Source organism: Pelodiscus sinensis, chromosome 15 (assembly GCF_049634645.1).
Source record: "Pelodiscus sinensis isolate JC-2024 chromosome 15, ASM4963464v1, whole genome shotgun sequence".
NCBI classification, from domain to species: Eukaryota; Metazoa; Chordata; order Testudines; family Trionychidae; genus Pelodiscus; species Pelodiscus sinensis.
This window is the reverse complement of record NC_134725.1, coordinates 13,918,805-13,939,942: the sequence shown is the minus strand read 5'-3', so window position 1 is coordinate 13,939,942 and position 21,138 is coordinate 13,918,805. Positions and strand designations below refer to the sequence as shown.

The following is a 21,138-nucleotide window of genomic DNA, read 5'->3' as shown; positions in this document are numbered from 1 at the left end:
AAAAGCTGTGCTCCCATCACACTGAATAGGGGGTATACCTATAGTACCCTGAACTATATTCTCTGCTCCCCATGAGAAGTGGAGCATAAATTAGAGCAGCCCCAATGCTGATCTAATTTAAACAAGGAGTCAGGTCTTAGAGCACCCACTTCATCCCCCTGTACAACCCAATTCCATCCTCACGGGAAGGAAGGCATAACTAAGAGCAGGCCCACTTTATTTAACTGGTTTCTCAGGTCTGTCTCCTAACTGCTGGTAGACACTCCAACATTGGAAGGGTTCCATCTGCTTAAATATAGTGAGCATTGCCAGGGGATCTGCCAAGTGGAAAAATTGGGGACATAACAGAGACAGCAGTGCCAATTTGCCACTTGATGGTGTGTACTCACAGAAAGTCTGGTTGTCAGTTCAACATGCATAATTTCCCTTGATCCTGACAGACATTTTCTTCTCTTCCCTTCAGAGCATGTCCAGAAATAGGTCAGAGAAGATGAATTGGTTTTCTGCTAACTTGGCATGATGTTCCCTTGTTTCTTACTTACAGCATAAGAGATTCCTGCAGTGACTCTGGCTAGCTGGGGCGTAGCCATCAGTTTCCCCATGGGCCACGCTTGACATTTTTCTCTATCCTGCCCCCTGCTGGAAATGGAGTGATGCAGTCCTAGAATACGAAATAACAATAGCGTAACATGGATCATTCTAAAGCACCCAGGGAAACTTCAGAAATTGATATAGGAACTGCATTGCTCTCTAACGAAATGCACACACTTGTGGCCGGGGGGGGGGGGGGGGGGGGAGCAGGGGGAGGGGGAGGAGGAAGGCAGCAGCTGATTAACAGTGCAAAGTAACATTACATGGCAAATCAGAACAGGAAATAAGGAAGGGTATTGCAGCTCACTGAAACAGTAGGGAAAGTTCAGGAATGCCCTGAAATTGAATCCTGGGAATACACACACTCTCTTGTACAAAATACCAGGGTTATTTGTTGGTGGCTACAAGGGATAAGAGGGTCACACCTACACCAGCTGCACAGAGCCTCTTGGTACCACATGGCACCACTGCTTTAGTAGAAAATGACTTTAAAACACTCCACCTACTAAATTACCAGCACCACACTAGGCTCTTGGTAGCTCCTCTGTTAGCCCTGGGGTAGCCAATGGGATTCAAGCACGAGGTGGCATTGGTTATAAGGATAGCTGTGAGCTTTCCAAGACTCCTACAATGCTACCTACCATGACTGCTTTGGGGATTTCCTACAGCCATTGTGGCTACATCCTTCCCCAACACATGACTTCCCCAATCAGGGTTTAAAACAAACCTATTACCTTTAAAGGTAGAGTGGATTTTGCTTTCTGTGGTCTTTAGGTGTTCAAAAAGAAAGGGCATTATGGAAAGGAAGAGAGAAAGAGAATGACCTATGTCATAGACAGCAGGGGAGAAAGGAAGCATGAAATAGAGAGGAACTGGAAGGAAATGTAACCAATACAAAGGTTAGGTGGAGACAAAGAGCCACACCACTACTGGCTGATCAAGGAATAGAGGGTTAAGAGTCTACTGTCTATGAGCTACAGAATATGGTTCATTAGCTCAGGTGGTGGAAGCTTATGCTTTTGGTTTGTGGGTTCAATCCCTCCTGTAGATGGCCCATCCCAGGGCACCATGTACCAGAAGGGAGGAAAGAGGAAACAAAGCAAGACCTGTGGAGGGAGAAAATGTATGATGAAAATCCTGTCATGGGAAGGACAGAGAGAGTGCTCGGGATGAGAATGGCAGGAGGAACAGGTAATAAGAAAGACTGGAAAGGGGACAATTCTGGTCACAAAGAATGTGATGAGGAACAGGAGTGGCCCTAGACAAGCTGCTGGCAACTTGCGCCCTAGACGAAACGCGCGATTGGCGCGCGATCGCCACCCCCGTCTCTAAAGCCCTCAACGGCCATTTATCTTGTTGCCCTAGGTGACTGCCTTGTTTGCCTGTATTGACGGGCTGCCACTGATGAGGAATACACGGCACCAAGTAAACCTGTTTGGAAAGGAGCACAGAAGATAGCACCCAGTGCTGATTTCCTCTAAAGAAATAATGAAAAATACCTTGAAAATCAGTTCAAGTCCCCAAAATCTACTATTTGGAGTTGCAAATGTAAACACCATAGAGCATAGATTGAAGCTGTGAGGAGTGCTATGTGGTAATTATACTGCCAGGGCAGGGCTGCTACATCCAAGAGTGGCAGAATTCAATTTATAAGCATTTTTCAAATTAATGTAAATGTTCACAGGTGAGAAAAGTTAAAGGGGGTTTGAGGCAGCACTGACCAGGCAGCTGCCAAGGGGTCCCTGTGTGACTAAGAGGCGTGAGACACCCATGGACAAGATGCAGGGGAGTCGGGGCACAGAGTAGCAGACACCTCATCACACAGTCCAATAGCCTTTGGAGGAAACCAAACTCTCAGCTGCAGGGGAGGTCACTCTACTGCCGAAAGACTCCTCCCTGTGGATGGCTCCAAATTCCCAGCTCTGAGAGGGGCGGTGACCCTGGAGCTGTAGAGGGCTCCCTGAACAAAGCTGAATGGCTTGTGCTGCCAAGTCTCTACAGGCCGCCAGTGAGGAGGCGAGCCATGTTTGCTGACATGTCGATGGATATGTTTTCCCCCAATAGATTTTAGTCTCCGATGAAATCAATGTTTATTGTCAACTAATAGCATAAATCAAACCCTGCTAAGCCTTGGCATAACTTTCTAAAAACCTTTTCGTAGGTCAGGTATTCTAAAGTGCTAAAAGGTTCGGAAAACCTGAGGCCCGGGAAAAAAGTTAAACCAACATTTCCACCAACAAGGCATCTTTAGTGTTGAGAAAATCCAAAGGGGAGCCTGAGAGCTGTCTTCAAGTACGTGAAGAACTATTCTCAAGAGTTGGGGATTAATTGTTCTCCATGTGCACTGAGGGTTGGACAAGAACTAAAGGGTTTTATCTGCAGCAACGGAGACTTAGGTTAGATGTTAGGAAAAAAACTTTCTAACTCTAAGGACAGTTAAGCTCCACAGTAACTCACCGAGTGAGGCAGTAGAATTCCATCACTGGAAGGTGTTTCAGAGCAGGTGAGACAAACACTTGTCAGTGATGACCTAGGTTTACTTGATCCAGCCTCAGGGCAGGGGGTAGCACCTGATGATTTCAGGGTCCCTTCTAGTCCACTATGTCTATGATTCTATAACCAATACTATGTAGCAGACAAAAAAGGGAGAGGGTTACCACCTAACAAAGTGGAGGGTAGGGGTGGCTCAGAATAGGTATCTACCAGCTATATCCCAGACGATGATATGGAGTATTTCTCCCTTAGAACTGCAGTAAGATTCCCAAAGCCAAGAACTGAGAGATGGTGAGTGTTGGCTTTATATGGGTTGGTGGGCATTGGGCCCAATAGAGTCAAATGAGCTTATTATCTAAGGGAGAACTGAACAGGACCTACTCTAGACTTTGGGAATTTGAATTCAATGTAGACATAGCTGTGAATCTCTAAAGCAGATCTGCTGCAACTACCTATTACAGAATTGGCACTGGTAGGGCATAATGTGTTAGTGTGATAAGTTGCATGGGTGCACTCTGTTTTCCCCAGAGCAGCTCTTCTTCATGGGGGTTTACACACACAATACAGTAACATTGGTGCAGATCCCCAGTATAGACCAAGCCTGAAAGCTCAGCCCAGATCCAAGTCTTTTAGGGGAGTTCTGGCCTCAGTCTGCTCAGGACTGTCTTATGAAAGCCCCACCTGGGGGCAGATGGCTACCATAGCTGGCTGATTTATCAGCACTTAGACCTGATAAAAGCCAGTCAGAGGGAAACATGATACTCTTGAGCAGAGACGCTCCCAGGAGAAGCCTCAGCAGGGAGCCTTGAAGGGGAGATCTCCAGGGAATCCTCCAGAATGGTGACAGATGTTTTCTGGACAGAAGGTTGCACTTTGCAGACATCCAAGAGGACCTAGTCTCAGCCATTCATCCCTCAGCTGCTGGGCAGAAGCCTGGCCTGGCAAGGCTCACTTGCTGTCCCTGAATAACAGTCACAGTGGATGGACCTTCTCTTGGAAGGATTTGACTTTAGCAGCAAGAGGCCTCATAGAAGGGCAAAAATTGGCACTGAAAGAAGAGCCTATATAGAGGTGAGCAACTGACCTCTGGTGAATGACAGGTGGATTAAGGCCAGTCTGATCACCCAGCGGAGATGTTGAGGGGGAAAGTTTTGTTCAGTGTGGACTTTGCTATTAATAACAGAGGCCGTGCATAAGGCAGTGCTGCTTTTCAGCATCTTATGGGTTTGCCTGCACTTGATACCCTGGGTGAAAGGGCAGAAATCAAATAAGGGCTTCCCAGCAATACCGTGCCATGGGTCAGCTGGCAACCTTCATCTCCTGATGGCTTCCATGGAGGGCCACCAACAACTTTTTAGTGACCCCTGGGAGTTGCTCAGCAGCACTGTGCAAAGAAGGGTCCATGGTTCTTTCTAACATGGAAAGCAGAGAGTGGGGGGATGGTATAATTGCTTTGGAGCTGGCTGCTGTTTAGTGTCATCTGCAGGTCACCTGCACAGTCTGCGAGGTTCCCGTTTGCCACACTGCTAGTGTGCTAGGGTGGGCCTTTTCCCTTGGTCTCTCATTCCAAGGGAGAGCAGGTGATGCCAGCTGCTTGTTGTATCAGTGCCTCCCTTCTCATGCTTATGCCAAGCTGCCAGCCTGGCACACTGCTCTAAGCCAGCATAGGGGAGGGGATACCCCCGCAGGGCCTGGTGCCATCTGCACAGCAAGGTGGGAGCAGCGCGCCTGGCTGCCCGTGCTTCCTGAAGCCGCTGAAGTTTTACCAGCCCCTTCAAGATGGTGCAGGCATCTGCTAAGGCCCCCTCGGCTGCACAGCTGTCGTGCATGCCCCAGAGCAACAGGGAAATCAAAAAGCCAGTTGGACAGGAAGGACAGTCTGGTTATTCAACCCATTTCTTACACACAGACAGATGCTCCAGAAGGGTCCCACTTGCTGTATTGTGTGCCATTCATTTGTGATGCCTTCAATGGCACCCCCTATGGACCTCCCCAGCTAATGGCCTACTGTCCTTTTGTTTGCTAGTTAACCCATAAGACTATCCCAGTGGATAAATACAGGGAGCTTTCCCAGTCAGCAGAAGGGTCCCTCTCTCATGCGACATATGAAAGGGTCAGTCCAAATGCACAGCATTCACAAGTCTTTGTGAGTTTAGGTCATGTCAGGGAACTATCGACATGAGGTGCAAACCGTGCATGGATGGAGATTGATGGTGTGGGAGTCTTGGGGTCAGAAGCACATGGAGCAGATGTCTCTGTGGAACATCTTTCAAAACCAGTCCATAGCTGGTCAGAGAAGCTTGAACCAAACTCTATTTGATTGGAATGTGCAGTTCTGGCCAAATCAAAACACTTCCCCACGTCGGGTCCATTGTGGTGGAAAAACAGGTTAAAAGAAGAGCTACAGCATGTTATGATTTTTCATTTTAAAATGCTTTTTGGTGCTGAATGTTTTGGTCAGTTGGCATTCTGATTGGGAACATGGCTGAGTTTCCCAGTCTTGAGAACCTTCATGAAATGAAACGTCTGTCCTCTGCCCCATTCTAGTTAGGACCAAAATCTTCTGGTGAAACTGCAAAACATTTGTCAAAATCATTGATTATGCCGGGCTGGAGTAGAGCATAAGGAGTCTCTCTATTCCCATAGAATCTAAGCAGCTCGCCAGCACTAAAGTATTTATCTTCACTGGGCCCCTTTTGAATACTATTAACCCTATTCTAAGCAGGATAGGGGCCTAAATCCCTTCAAAATCAATAAGCATTAGGTGCCTAAACTGTTTAGGTGTTTTTGAATTGGACAGTATAAATGATATGCTGCTTTAAGACCTAGTTTTCAAATTAATGAGTGAATCAAACTCCAGTGAAATCAGAGACCGAATTTCAGTCTATGAATCTCTGTGACAGCTACTGTATTCTTAGGCTACACCTACTCTGCATCACTTACAGCTGTGTCGCAGTAGCACGTATGAGGGAGATGCTGTAAGCTGATGTGGGAGAGCTCTCTTGTCAACTTAACATCTCCTGTCTCAGGCTGTGTCTACACTGCAGGGAAAAGTTGGAAAAAGATACTCAAACTGCGAACCGCAATTTGCATATCTTTTTCCGTTTTTTTTCTGAAAGCGGCTTTTCCGACATTTGTCTCATCTACATGGGGCCAAACGTCAGGAAAAAAATCCTTTTTTGAAACATCCCTTTTTCCTCATAGAACGAGGTTTACAGGGATGCCAAAAAAATATGTCTGCTTTTCCAAATTTTTGGGCTGTGGCAGAGCTTATCCCGGAAAAGCTCTGCAATGTAGACATAGCCTCAGTGAGAGGTATTAGTTATGTCAGCAGGTGCTTAGGTCAGTATAACGCATTATTCAGGAAGGCAGATTATTCACATCCCCTAGGGTATGTCTACACTACCCCGCTAGTTCGAACTAGCGGGGTAATGTATGCATACCGCACTTGCTAATGAAGCCCGGGATTTGAATTTCCCGGGCTTCATTAGCATAAGCGGGGAGCCGCCATTTTTAAATCCCCGCTGCTTCGAACCCCGTGCAGCGCGGCTACACGGCGCTCGAACTAGGTAGTTCGGACTAGTTTCCTATTCCGAACTACCGTTACTCCTCGTGAAACGAGGTGTACCGGTAGTTCGGAATAGGCACCCTAGTCCGAACTACCTAGTTCGAGCCCCGTGTAGCCGCGCTGCACGGGGTTCGAAGCAGCAGGGATTTAAAAATGGCGGCTCCCCGCTTATGCTAATGAAGCCCGGGAAATTCAAATCCCGGGCTTCATTAGCAAGTGCGGTATGCATACATTACCCCGCTAGTTCGAACTAGTGGGGTAGTGTAGACATACCCCTAGTGACATAAATTACCTCAAAGTAACTGGTAGTGTGGACAGACTTTAGAACAATTCAGCTTACAAAGCCCAAAGCATGTAAGATTTGGGAGCAAAGCAGTCACTGGACAGGGGAGCCAGATGTGGATCAATATTCCGGAGATCAGTCAAATCCAAATATGACCACCTTTAGAAGAAGTTGCAAAACTGTCCTCCTTGAGAGAGCCTGTCAAGCATGAGTAACACATACAATACCAACACCCTAGTCTACCCCTACACCTCCATATGCCCAATTCCAAATTTTGATCCCCAAAGGGGAAAAATGCCAGCAATTGCATGAAGTCTGCTAGCATCTTCCCTATGGCTATACAAGCTCTGCAGCGGCTGCTCAGATCACTTGGAGGTGGGTAGGAGAATAGAACCCTAAAATCGTTAATTTGGGGGAAAGCAGAGACTCAAGCCTAAGGGTACATCTAAACTACATCCCCTTTTTGATAAAGGGATGTAAATTAGACATATCAAAATTGTAAATGAAGCTAGGATTTGAATTTCCCGTGCTTCATTTACATAATGGCGGCTGCGGCTTTTTTTTGAAAAGCTGCTTTTCGAAAAAAACTGCGGTCAAGACGGGGATCATTCAACAGAAATTCCCTGTTTCGAAAGATCCTGTAAACCTCATTTGTTGAGGGTTATAGGATCTTTCGAAACAGGGCATTTCTATTTAATGATCCCTGTCTTGACCGCAGTATTTTTTTTTCTGAAAAGCTGCTTTTCAAAAAAAAGCCACATCCACCATTATGTAAATGCAGGGTGGGAAATTCAAATCCTGGCTTCATTTACAATTTTGACACATCTAATTTTCATCCCTTTATCAAAAAAGGGATGTAATTTAGATGTACCTTAAGACAGCACCCTAACCATTAGACAATCTTGCCTTTCCTCTAAATAAAGGTTAGATGCTTCTTATTCTTGTTCTTTCTCATCTGCAGGTAAAGGAGGGGAAACCCTATTGTGTCATTCCTTTCTCTCCTTGCCCTGAGGGCATTCATGATGGTCAAGCAGGCTGTGTTGAGATGAACATGCTGATTAGATTTGATTGACCCTGAAGTTGAAGGTGAGTCAAGAGTAAGGTTCCTGTTTGGATTCATTGACATCAGAATTTTGTTAGTTCTTTGAGTGAAATTTTGGCTTCACATGGTGGAACTCTCCTGCAATCAACCATTCCAGTAAGATATTGCCTATATTTAAATCAGAAATGGGCAAGAAGTGCTTTCTGGGCTTGGATCCAAACTGAAACCAAACCCGCTGAAATAAGTGCAGGAACAGGGCCTGAAATCTGACCTGCTACTGCTATGGCAAAAATTGAAAGGGTCACATCTTCAGCTGGAGTAAATCAGCAGTGCCCCAATGAAAGCAGTGAGGGTACGACCACCCTAGCTCGTTAGTTTGAGCTAGGTAGGGTAATTAGGTCAAGCGGAGTTGGCGCCGCCATTTTTAAATCCCCCTTAGTCCGAACTCTGTGCCCGCGGCTACACGCGGCATGGAGTAGTTAGTTCGAATTAAAGATCCTAATTCAAACTACCATTACTCCTCGAGGGTAATGGTAGTTCGAATTAGGATCTTTAATTTGAACTACCTACTCCATGCCACATGTAGCCGCGGGCACGGAGTTCGGACTAAGGTTTAAAAATGGCAGCGCCTGGGAACATGCAAATGAAGCCCGGGATATTTAAATCCCGGGCTTCATTTGCAACTCCACTTGCCTTAATTACTCTACCTAGCTCAACTAATGAACTAGTGTAGACGTACCCTGAGAGCGATGCCTATGGGGATTTGGATTCAGGGCCAGTTTTTGGCTCATCCTCTGCAATAAACTCTAAAATAAAAGTGGAGAATTTCTATTGAGATTGAAGGACAACGACTGGGGTACTTCTGGAGTCAGCTAGAAGCTTTGTCTCAAGACAGAGTGAAGTGGAGGAAACTTGTAGATGACCTATGCTCCACTTGGAGTTCAAGGGTTTAGTAGTAATAGTAGATGAGGCTTAGAGAAGGTTTATGCAGCCTTCCTCCTTTTGTGTAATAGATTATGGGAAAGCAGGAGAGAGGGTAGAGGAAAGTCTCATGAAAAGGAAGGGCTGGTGTTATACTTCACATACAGAGTGAAATCCTGGCCTCATTAAAGTGAATTAGCAAAACTCTGATTGACTTCAAGAGCCAGGATTTCACCCAGGATCCATATGTTCAGAAAGGATCTGAATGGAAAGGCTACTTAAGGTCAGATTCAACTCCTGCAGAAGTCCATGGGAAGGTGCCCATTGGCTTTAGTGGATGTTGGATCGGGGCCCTTAATAAGTACAGCATTCACAGCAGAAAGGCCTAGTGGGATTGAAGTTAGTCCCACATCCCCTCACAATACAGGCACTCTTCTCAACAGTGGAACAGAACCAGATCCAAATCTGTTTTATTTTGGGGCTCAGATGATGAAGATCCAGCAGCTAAGCCCAAAGGCAGTATCTGACAAGGTTGAAGAATTGATTTGCATCATTAGATATTGTGTTCCTATTTCAGTGGGTATGCATGGCACAGCACAGACACCTCTCATGGAAAGATGGAATGCTTTGTAATACACATCAGTACCCAAATATCCCAGGGACGCACAATCTTATTAAAACCTAGCTAGACAGGCAAATGGGCATTAAGGGAACCCAGGTTTCAGAATCAGACACAAATGACATAGCAGAAACTTACATACAATTGCCCAGAAACAGTAGGCCAAGTTTTCAAACCTGGATATATAAAGTTAGTTATGGAATGGCCTAAATTAGGCATGTGGGTATCTAAATCAGTACTTCAGTTCACAGATTTTAAGACAAAAGAGACGTAGATTAGGCTAGAGTACTAATTTTCATTCACTTACCCTGACCTGAGTCCAGTAATTTGGTTCTGACTAAACCATTTCAATCTTCTTATCAAAGGTGCTTAGAATGTTTAAATATAGATGCATAAATAAATACAGGCAGTCCCCGGGTTACGTACAAGATAGGGACTGTAGGTTTGTTCTTAAGTTGAATTTGTATGTAAGTCGGAACTGGTACATATTGTAGGGGAAACTCTAGCCAAACATTTCTCCAGAGCTCAGTTTTATTCTCCCACACCTCACTTCCCTCAGTCCTTTATTCTCAAGCTGAGGTGTCTGCTGAGAAAAGCCGCTCCGCGTCTCCCTGGTCTGCTGGGGGGGCGGGCGCTAGCTTTGCGTCTCCCTGGTCTGCTAGGGGGAAGCAGCTAGTGCAGGGTTGCCTCACCCCGTTTGTAAATAGGGATCCGATGTAAGTCGGATCCATGTAACCCGGGGACTGCCTGTAAGGGAAAAAATCTCCAATGAGAGGGAGCACTGTGTGTGAGAGAGAACAAAACGTCCATAACAGACAGTACCCATCTCTTTGAGTTTTAAAAGCATAATGGCAGTGTTTCCTAGTGGACAGTGAGTCAGGAAAACTGGTTTACAAATCCAGCCACAGGATTTATAACACAATTCATTCCACTCTGTGCTTCTATTAATCCCTCCTTCACTGTCTTGTGTGGCTTGCGAGTTCCTCAGAACAGCGACTGTCTTTCACTATGGCTGTGTCTAGACTGGCAAGTTTTTCCACAAAAGCAGAAGCTTTTGCGGAAAAACTTGCCAGCTGTCTACACTGGCCGCTTGAATTTCCGCAAGAACACTGACGATCTCATGTAAGAAATCAGTGCTTCTTGCGGAAATACTATGCTGCTCCCATTCGGGCAAAAGTCCTTTTGCACAAACTTTTGCGCAAAAGGGCCAGTATAGACAGCTCAGATTTGTTTTGCGCAAAAAAAGCCCCATCGTGAAAATGGCAATTGGGGCTTTTTTTGCGGAAAAGCGTCCGTGCCAATCTAGACGCGCTTTTCCACAAATGCTTTTAATGGAAAACTTTTCTGTTAAAAGCCTTTGTGGAAAATCATGCCAGTCCAGACGTAGCCTATGTGTTTTTGCAGTGCCTTGCACAATGAAGCCATCTTGGTTGTGGCTTGCAGTAAGTAACAAGTAAGTTGAGCCAACCGAGAAGAAAAGTGTTGTAAGTTTGGGTCTGGCTTTACATTTTCTGGCTAAGGCCTCTCTATTAATAGTTACAGATGCTGCCATTCATTCATTGACGACTCACTGAGAACAGGGTTCACGCTTAAGTTTGCTATCATTGCCCAGCAATTAATTATAGTGAAACCTGGAACATTTTGGATGTGGGGATAAGATGTGCCTGCAAAAAGTATGGGGGAAAAATTGTAAATGATTCAGGCCTCCTGAGGCAGTGAAATGAGGCTGGAAATCTCAAGGGAACAGACTCTGGGAGGAAAATTTTGCTGCCTCCAGGCAGGTTACAGAAAAACGTGACATCTCAGTGTGTCTATTCCAATATGTGGTATTATGAAAATTAAAAGCAACTAAAGAGCTACTTGCATTTAACTGACCCTCAGAAACAGTTTGTAACTTGGCTTGAATTCTGGATGAAGGGGATTTTTATTTTTTTTATTAATGCAGCACCTAGCTGTTCCATAGACTGTATCCATACAGAGTCTACTAGTAAATAGATAAGGAAGAGAAAGGAAAAAAAGACATACAGAGACTTGGCCAAGGTCACCTTGTAAATGAGTGGCAGAGTAACAGAATGGAACCTATGTCTCTGGCTATTATGGCTGATGTACTAGGCCACACTCCAGGCCTAGAGGACAAGTGTTTTTTGTTATATCCAAATGGGTTTGCTCATTTCTGAGGCACCAAAATACTAGAGTGAATGGCTCCCTATAAACACCTTAAATTAGATCAGAGGTAGATAGATGATCCAGAACCACTGCAGATCCTATGAACACATCTCACAACTTGGCCCGTAAGACATAGAAATAAAGTCTAGTCTATGGGTTTCCAGACTGTCTGGGGATGAATCTACAGTAGCAAAGGATGCCATTATACCATATATTGCAAGACTGGAAGGGACTGCTGATCGCCTGTGTAACAGACCAGAGAACTTCCATCACAATTGCTAGAGTAGATCTTTTAGCAAAGCATCCACTCTTGATTTTAAAATGACTGGAGAGGGAGAATCTGCCACAACCCACAAGAGATGATCAACAGAGAGGACTACTTGATCAGAGGCCTAGCTTTGTAAATGAGAATCCATATCTATGAGTTATGGCTTGACCAACATTAGTAGAAGTTTTGTGCAGCTGGGACTCAGATTAAAAAGTTTCAGAGAACACGTTCTCTCTCCACCCCCCAACTGCCTGCAAGAAGACAGTTTTGACTCAGACTTGATCCCTCCGCCTATGGTATTATCCTTCCAATTTCTTCCTCGAAAATATCAGTTCCGAGGCTTGCACACCAGAGCGTTCACACCTATAGAACACAGCCTTATCGCCCAGGTTCTGTGCAAGACAAGCCTGTTTCACTCCTCCCTCCCTAACCCTCTTAGACATAATCCTGTCTTTAATGCCTCTTGGAACAGAGCTTTGAGCGACTGTGCAACCTAACTGGCTGACCTCTCTGGCTGCTCTCTGATGCCATTTGGAGAACTCTGACTTGCAGAGATATAACAGAAGCCTGGTAAATCCTCACTGGGAAGCTAAAGCGATTGTCACACTTACTGAAGTTTACTCAGAAAGCAAACTTATAGCAGCTTCCAGTCTGTGGCTAAACTCCAGCAGGCAAATGGGAGAACAGCTGGGTTTTGCAACTAGGGCCTTCCAGACCTGCGTCACAATGACGGCTGGACAAGTTCTCACCGCGGCTTTCAGTGCTTATGGTTTCTGCTTTGGAAATGAAGAGCAGTCTTAGGTTTGTGAATCTGGATTTACTACAAAACACTTATGGGAATAGTATTAGTACATGAGCCAGGCTGCTCAGTTACTGAATCTTCCAGCTCCTCTTGGGCTATATGCATGTAAGACTCACAGCAGATTTGGTTCATCACAAGTGGTGTGTGTAGCAGCCGACAAACTGGTTCAAAGAGAATGCCAGTGACTGAAATTCATGGAGTGTGCAGCCAGGAAGGATCAATAAGTCATCTAGTCTGACCACATGGATATCATAGCTCATTACAGTTCACCAGGATGCCTATACTTTGAGCCCAAATACTTTAGTTTGACAAAAGCACTTCAGACAGCTAAATCCCTTTTGTTCTTTGTGGTGTAGTTGTAGTCAGTTGGCCTCAAGGTGAGACAACACAAGAGAGAACCCCATCCTTGCTTTTCTAATGCATTTTAGTCCTCGGGAAACTCAGCTGTTTCATGCCACAGGAGAACAGGAAGGAACAAGGTATCATGAGGGTCTGATAGAAGGATCATCACCAGGTAGGATCATTACCATAGTGCAGAGAAAGTTGAACCACCATGCTCTCAATGTCCCAGACAATATTCCTTTCCAACCCCAGTTCTGATGATCAATGGACAAGACACACCAGCCTGGCATCTAGAAAAAGGATTTTCTGAACCTCCTCAGAGACCTGGACCAGCCTATCTTCAGCTGTGGCTGGTCTTTGAAAACAACTTGGACATAGCGGGAGAACTTATTTCATTTGAGAACAAAAATGCTTAGCAATTCTAGTTGGTATGGGACAGAGTTCCAAAGTTACTGTTCACTTCCATCAATGCCAACCCAATCGGAGTCCCCTCCCACTTCCTTGCCAGAGTAGAATGCAGCAGGAATTTTGGTATTTGGCTTAGAGAAAACTGGAATTAGCAGGGAACCCCTCAATATTTTAAAATCTGTCCCTTCCCCCATTCCATTGCTAGGTCTGTTCTCAAGCTTCGTAATCAGCCTAGCTCAGCACCAAACCACCGGAATCTGCCCTCTCCTTCTTGCTGATAGGGAGGGGGGTTAAAAAAATCAGTCTCAGTTTAAAGGCAGAGCACATTCCTGCTCCAGAATCGGTGTGGCTCAGCGCACAGGGAAGCAACCTGGGACCCAGTGCCAGTGGCTCTAATCCTTTCCGAGGGTATGTCTACACTACCACCCTAGTTCGAACTAGGGTGGTAATGTAGGCAACCGGAGTTGCAAATGAAGCCGGGATTTGAATTTTTAAATGTCCGCTAGTGCGGACTCCATGCCGCGCGGCTACACGCGGCACGGACTAGGTAGTTCGGACTAGGCTTCCTAGTGAAACGAGGAGAAATGAGGAGTAACGGTAGTTCAGAATAGGAAGCCTAGTCCGAACTACCTAGTCGGTGCCGCGTGTAGCCGCGCGGCACGGAGTCCGCACTAGCGGACATTTAAAAGTGGCGGCACCCGGCTTTATGCAAATGAAGCCCGGGAAATTCAAATCCCGGGCTTCATTTGCAACTCCGGTTGCCTACATTACCACCCTAGTTCAAAATAGGGTGGTAGTGTAGACATACCCACAGCCTGCTTGGGAGCATTGATTCATCTGGGTGTCTATTGGCATAGACATTCTGGCCTTGAGCTGTGAGAGGTAGGGGTTCACTCTAGCTCAGTCACTGAACAATGCCTAACACAATGAGGGCCTGGGGGCTCTTATACCAGCAAACCATCACACTTTTGGGTTCCTTGGTAAAACAATTCAGTGAGCTCACTGATTAATCTTGTGGCTTCAGACTGTGAAACCTCTTGTCTCATGATCAGTTTGTGCTAAACTGAGTACACGATGAGCTTGGTTATGGTTTTGATAAATGTCAGAAACAAAGAGTGCGGTTGGGCCTCAAAGATTAATCTACCTTGTTGCACATGGCTCCCAGCCAGCACTCCTCTTCTCCGGGACTATTTCTCCACCCGGGGAAATAGCAGCTGAGAGCTATCGACACCTGAAAGTTCCCAGACAGTACCCTTAATTGGCACCTTTCCATTCTGCTTTAAATTAATCAAACCCAGAATCCCTATATTAATACTGCAGTGGGAATTAAAATCATGCAATGCATTAAGGGTGTAATTTAAAATTAATAACTCATAATTATTTATCATGGCGTATCAGCAGTGCTATGCATTTTCCCTCCTCACCCACTATTCATTTCCTTTCATTCTTCTTTTTTTGCCTTTGGACCATTCTGACCGTCTGCAAGCAATTTCTGTAGACATCAAACCTAAGACGTAATACATTTAATTTAATTCTTTCGGGAGGTGGGTGCGGGAGTTTTAATTGTGGTAAATGAGTACTTAAGAAAAGACGTCCATTTTAAAAAAAGGACAAATTGAGGTAAATTTAATCAGAATGCTGCCCAACTGAGGAAGAGCAATAGGAGCCAGATTCTAGCCACCGGGGGTGCTGTTGTAGTCAGGTGTCTTTTGGTGTCAACATTCTCAGAAATGAAAGGTTTGATTCTGCATGTGCCCCTTATGCTCTCATTCCTGAGCTTGATCTTACTACCAGAATAATCAATGGGTGTTTAGACATGGGCCCGGGTGCGTCTACACTGCACCCTTAGCTCAAAATAAGCTACGGAATTTGTGCTACGCAAATTGTGTAGCTTATTTCGAATTAATTTCAAAATGTGCAGTTCTGGCCAAATCAAAACACTTCCCCACGTCGGGTCCATTGTGGTGGAAAAACAGGTTAAAAGAAGAGCTACAGCATGTTATGATTTTTCATTTTAAAATGCTTTTTGGTGCTGAATGTTTTGGTCAGTTGGCATTCTGATTGGGAACATGGCTGAGTTTCCCAGTCTTGAGAGCCTTCACGAAATGAAACTTCTGTCCTCTGCCCCATTCTAGTTAGGATCAAAATCTTCTGGTGAAACTGCAAAACATTTGTCAAAATCATTGATTATGCCAGGCTGGAGTAGAACATAAGGAGTCTCTCTATTCTCATAGAATCTAAGCAGCTCGCCATCACTAAAGTATTTATCTTCACTGAGCCCCTTTTGTATACTATTAACCCTATTCTAAGCAGAATAGGGGCCTAAATCCCTTCAAAATCAATAAGTATTAGGTGCCAGTATCCTGAAATAGCTCCGTAGTGTAGAAATAACAAAACAGAATTAGGAAAAAGGTCAGACCCGTTAGAATCATACAGTTTAATATCAGAAGGGACCAGCAAATCTGACCTCCTGCCTTGCTAGTATATATGCACTTATGTTCCAAACCCTACAACCGAAATGAGACTAAAGTATTACAGGCCACAAGAAACTAAGCTAAGGCCAAAAGGTAAAAATAAGTGAGTGGGAAAGGGACACTGTGCAGAGACTGTGAGACAGCACCAAAGTTCACTCCACATGTGTATTTTCTCCATCCATATGCAGAATCATTTTTAATGTGCACTGAGGTATGTGCACCACCCCTAAAAACACAAAACTTAGCTGTGGTGCCCTGCTAATCAGCTGGAGACATTTGAATACTGGACAGCATCCAGGGTTCCTCAGAGGTATCCAAGGAGTTACTCCTTCTGGGTGGTATTCTCTCTACTTAGAGGCATGACTTAATGAGGGATTGGAAATAGCTCCGATGATCACAGAGAATTGGCCTGTCCTGCTCCTTTTTCAGGCATGATGGCCAGCATCGGCCCTGTTTAACAAGAAGGGCTCATGACTTTGTGGGGCCATGGAAGGGGTGTGCAGAAACAAGGAATGAGGGGGGAGGTAAGTGTTGCCTGAACCTCAGAAAGCAAATATGGAGGAGCTGCAATCTGGCTCATCCTACATAGCTGTGTGTCAGGACCTCCCTATGGCCACAGAATGTTAAGAACATTCTGGATGTTAAGAAAATGCCCCTCTCTTCCAACAACTGCCCCTCCCCCTGTTTCTCCTTCATGCTGAAATGCAAATGCTGCCTTTACTTTCTTGCTCTAGGGGGTTAGTCCTGACTGAGATCTCAGCCATGTCAAGATGAAAAGATAGGGTATGTCTACACTACCCCGCTAGTTCGAACTAGGAGGGTAATGTAGGCATACCGCACTTGCAAATGAAGCCCGGGATTTGAATTTCCTGGGCTTCATTTGCATAAACTGGGCGCTGCCATTTTTAAATCCCTGCTCGTTCGAACCCCGTGCTGCGCAGCTACACGCAGCACGAACTAGGTAGTTCGGACTAGGCTTCCTAGTTCGAACTACCGTTACTCCTCATTCCACGAGGAGTAACGGTAGTTCGAACTAGGAAGCCTAGTCCGAACTACCTAGTTCGTGCCGCGAGTAGCCGCGCGGCACGGGGTTTGAACGAGCAGGGATTTAAAAATGGTGGCGCCCAGTTTATGCAAATGAAGCCAAGGAAATTCAAATCCCGGGTTTCATTTGCAAGTGCGGTATGCCTACATTACCCCGCTAGTTCGAACTAGCGGAGTAGTGTAGACATACCCATAGCTATCTTCACTACTGCTACAAACCCATTGCCCTAGTATCTGAGGCACCTCACAACTGGTAAAACACTCTTCCTCAAAACATCCTATGACATCGGCATGTTCTGTTAGCCTTACTTTACAGGTGGGGACTTTCCTGTAGTCTCATAAGGGTTGTGCTACAGAGCAGGGACTCACACTCAGTCTCTTGAGTCTCAAGCTAGTGTCTCCACCACTCACCACCCTTCCTCTCACATGAAACTTTAACTATTATCAGCCAAAGTGAGTTCCTGCGTCAGGTTAAACACATTTCAGTCTTTGCCTGATCAGGGCCTCAGAGAGGACATAGGTTCCAGGGCATTGTCATCAGTGGGGAAGTAGTTAAGTAGGGACATGTCTACTCCTTATTTTGAAATAACAGGGCAAGTGTTCACGCTACCTAGCCTGTTATTTTGAAATAATAACTCCTGCTTGCGAAGAGGAATAACACTATTTTGAAATAGTTATTCTGAGAGTTATTATTTCAGAATAACTTATTTCAGAATAATTTCCCAGTGTAGATATGTGGGAGAGGAGACTCAGAAGGCTCTACACTACAGGACAAAGTGAAATTAAGCTACGCAACTTCAGCTTACTTTGGCTTTTGGCACTGGCCACACAGCAGAAAGCTGAAGGGATCAGGGGTGGCCCGTGAGTATAGGCAGACTCGGTGGTCGCCTAGGGCGTCGCCTTTAATGGGGTGCCCGATGATGATGTCACAGCATGTCCGGGGCGCCCAATTATGACATCACGGGGCATCCGGAAAGCCCGATGATGACGTCACAGGGCGTCCGGGGCGCCCGATGAAGACATCACACCATTGACAGCTGTGTAGGCGGGGGTGCCGATCGCATGTTCTGCCTGGGGCGCCAGCTGCCGCAGCTGGTCTTGGACTGTTCCTGGAAGGGAGAACACTCTTCCTTTGACTTCACTTACTCCTCATGAAAGCAGGGTTACCTGCATCGACTGGAGTACCCCTCTCACTTTGAATTAGCTATCTTAACTAGACCACTAGTTTGAACCCTGGAAGATCGACAGTGGCAACTTTGATCTTTCTCTGTAGTGTAGGCGTACAAAGGGCCTCCCTTGTCATGCCTGGAGTTGAGCCCCTCAAAAACAAAAAATGAAGCTCACTGGTGTAGTGAAGTTGGGATGCTTCTGGTGCTCTATCTGGGTATGTCTACACTACCCCCCTAGTTTGAACTGGGGGGGGGGGGGTAATGTAGTCATACGGAGTTGCAAATGAAGCCTGGGATTTGAATTTCCCGGGCTTCATTTGCATAAAGCCGGCCGGCGGCATTTTTAACTGCCGGCTAGTTCGGACCCCGTGCCGCGCAGCTACACACGGCACGGACTAGCTAGTTCGGATTAGGCTTCCAGGAGGCGTACAGCTAGTTCGGATTAGGAAGCCTAATCCGAACTAGCTAGTCCGTGCCGTGTGTAGCCGCGCGGCACGGGGTCCGAACTAGCCGGCATTTAAAAATGGCGCCGGCCGGCTTTATGCAAATGAAGCCCGGAAAATTCAAATCCCGGGCTTCATTAGCAAGTTCGGTATGCATACATTACCCCCCCTAGTTCGAACTAGGGGGGTAGTGTAGACATACCCTCTCTTCTGTGAATGACTGCGCAGCCTTCAGGACAACCATCCTGTCAGCAAGGCTACGTCTACACAGCTTCCCTCTTCCGCAAAAACCTATGCAAATGAAGTGCAGACAAAAAAAATCACTGAAATTAAGAGAAAGTATTCTTATGAAAAGAAAAATATGTTCACGAGCACAGCCCTGGTAGCAGATCATTGTAATGTGGCTGTGTCATTTTAAAGGAACACTTGTAATAGAAAACTTTTCTCTGCGGATAGCTCACCCACTTGGGATTCTACATGTGTATATTAGCTGAGGCTCACTTTTTCTTAAAAAAAGAAAAAATCTGTTCATTGATTTCCTTCCTGAATCCCTCCTCCCCCATCCACATCAATAAATACACCGGAGAGCCTAAACATGCCAGTTTTGTTTAGTAACTCCGTTCTCAATAGGAGCTCAACCAGATGCAGTGCCAGTTGTTTATGTAAGAGGGAGGCTGTTTTAGGGGAGAAGCATTTAAATTGACTCCAGTATTACTAAGGCTGGATATGACGTGCTCAGACTGCCAGCTCTATGTCTTTTGTTTCCCAAGCAAGTAAGAATTTAACAAAGTGACTGATTTTTTTCTGCCAAATGCAACCTCGTCATCAAGGTTTCACAACAACAAAGACACTGTGAAAAGTGCCTTAGAATGACACATGTTAAGAAATAAGCTTTTTGTACATGGATAATTCCAGCCATTCTGAAAAACAAAAGACCATGCACAGCATTTATAATGAGGTGGGTGTCTCCTGGAAACCTGCACCCCATTATTTTGCTCTGCCATAGTTATCAGTACTGTGGTTGTCTCCTCTGGTCCAGGGAAGAGACGCACAGTGGCTTTGTGCTTGCTAGTTGAGCCTGTCACACCTCTTTGTACAGGGTCCAAATAAAGTAATTTCTAGTGATTCTATAATTATACTGCAACCCCATATCCTGTCAGGGTCCCATCACAATGGATGCAGAAGAGAAATACAAGGGAAATGTCCCATTGTCTTGCAAGCAGCTGCTGAAGTGTTAGACTCATCCCCCTTTACGAAAAGAGCAAGAGTCAAATCTAAATTAATACCTGCCATGTCTCAGGGGAATTCCTTGCATCAAGGCAACCCCATCATGTACAAAACTTTACTGGATGTGCCCACATGAACAGATACAGGAAGTCACCAGACTTCCGCAAGTCCTGCACTCCCTGGGAAACTGGCATGGATTATCAGGGGAGTCTCTTGGGTTATTAAGTCCGGGTCAGAAATCAACCTGTCCACTCAGACCTGATCTGCTCCCACCACAGCTTTCAGACCCTAAGAGGGCTGGGGTATGAAGTTTGCACATCAAGAGGTATAGCTAAAAGGGACCCCAAGCATATGTCTAGAGCAGGGGTTTCCTTCCATGGGGACAGATTCTTTCTGTCCTGGGGTGCCTTTATTCAGTACTCCAGGAGCATATGGGGCCAGAAATGTGACTTTTAGAAGACCATGGGGGAAATCCTCCAGTGCAGGCTGTGTCAGTTCATCATAAATGGTCCCCCGCTGCCTGCCCTGCAAGCATCAGTTCAGGGGAAGGATGAGGCCAGAGAAGAAGAGTGGGAATGATAGGGGAGATGTCAGGGAATCTCTGTTGTACATGCTGCAGTAAACATTCTGGGCAGCTCTCTACCATAGAGAAGATCAACTACAGCTCCCCGGATGGCTGCCATAAATCAGAGTCCTTCTGAGGCTGCTCTAATTTAGACTGGGGGTAGCTTCTTCTTCCAGAGCAGACCAGAATCCTCGGTGTGCCTCCCAGCCACATTTCCTATCCACCCCCAATGTGCACTTTTTATGCTGTGGCTGCAGGTGATGCTATATTGAAACCCCACCAAAGCGGGGAAACCAATAAATGTTCCTAATTCCTGGTGTGTCTGCACTGACCCCAGCACAAAACGGAGAAAAGGTGCAACTGGAAGTGACAGCAGTTCCCACTTTGGGAAAGTTGGCAGATCAATTTGAGCCAGATCTTTCCAAGACAAATTCAAGCTTCTGACCTTCACTGTCAAAGCCCTTCTTCACAACATGCTTCTCTAATTAGCTGCTCTCATTGCATGGTCCCTGCTTCCTCCACACATTCACTGATACTAGCTGTATCATCCATTTACCTGCCCTCTGCCTCCAGATTTTGCACTTTCTTTCTCATCCTCCTCGACTCGTCCACTCAATTTGACAGCCTTTCTCTGCTTCTCTTGTCTGTAAGATGACAGACATCGAGCCCTGCATTTCATCAGCTCCCTATTTCGGGGTCTGTTCTAGGCATCG

General features: G+C 45.7%; 1 long non-coding RNA gene across 1 annotated transcript in view; it reads left to right on the top strand.

Annotated features, from left to right (window-relative positions):
• The window catches only part of LOC142818384 (uncharacterized), a 141,441-nt gene that overhangs the window by 81,483 nt on the left and 38,820 nt on the right, over positions 1-21,138 (top strand). The window contains exon 3 of the long non-coding RNA XR_012895878.1: positions 7,897-8,021. This is a non-coding gene — a long non-coding RNA (uncharacterized LOC142818384). The remainder of the gene's footprint in view (positions 1-7,896; positions 8,022-21,138) is intronic.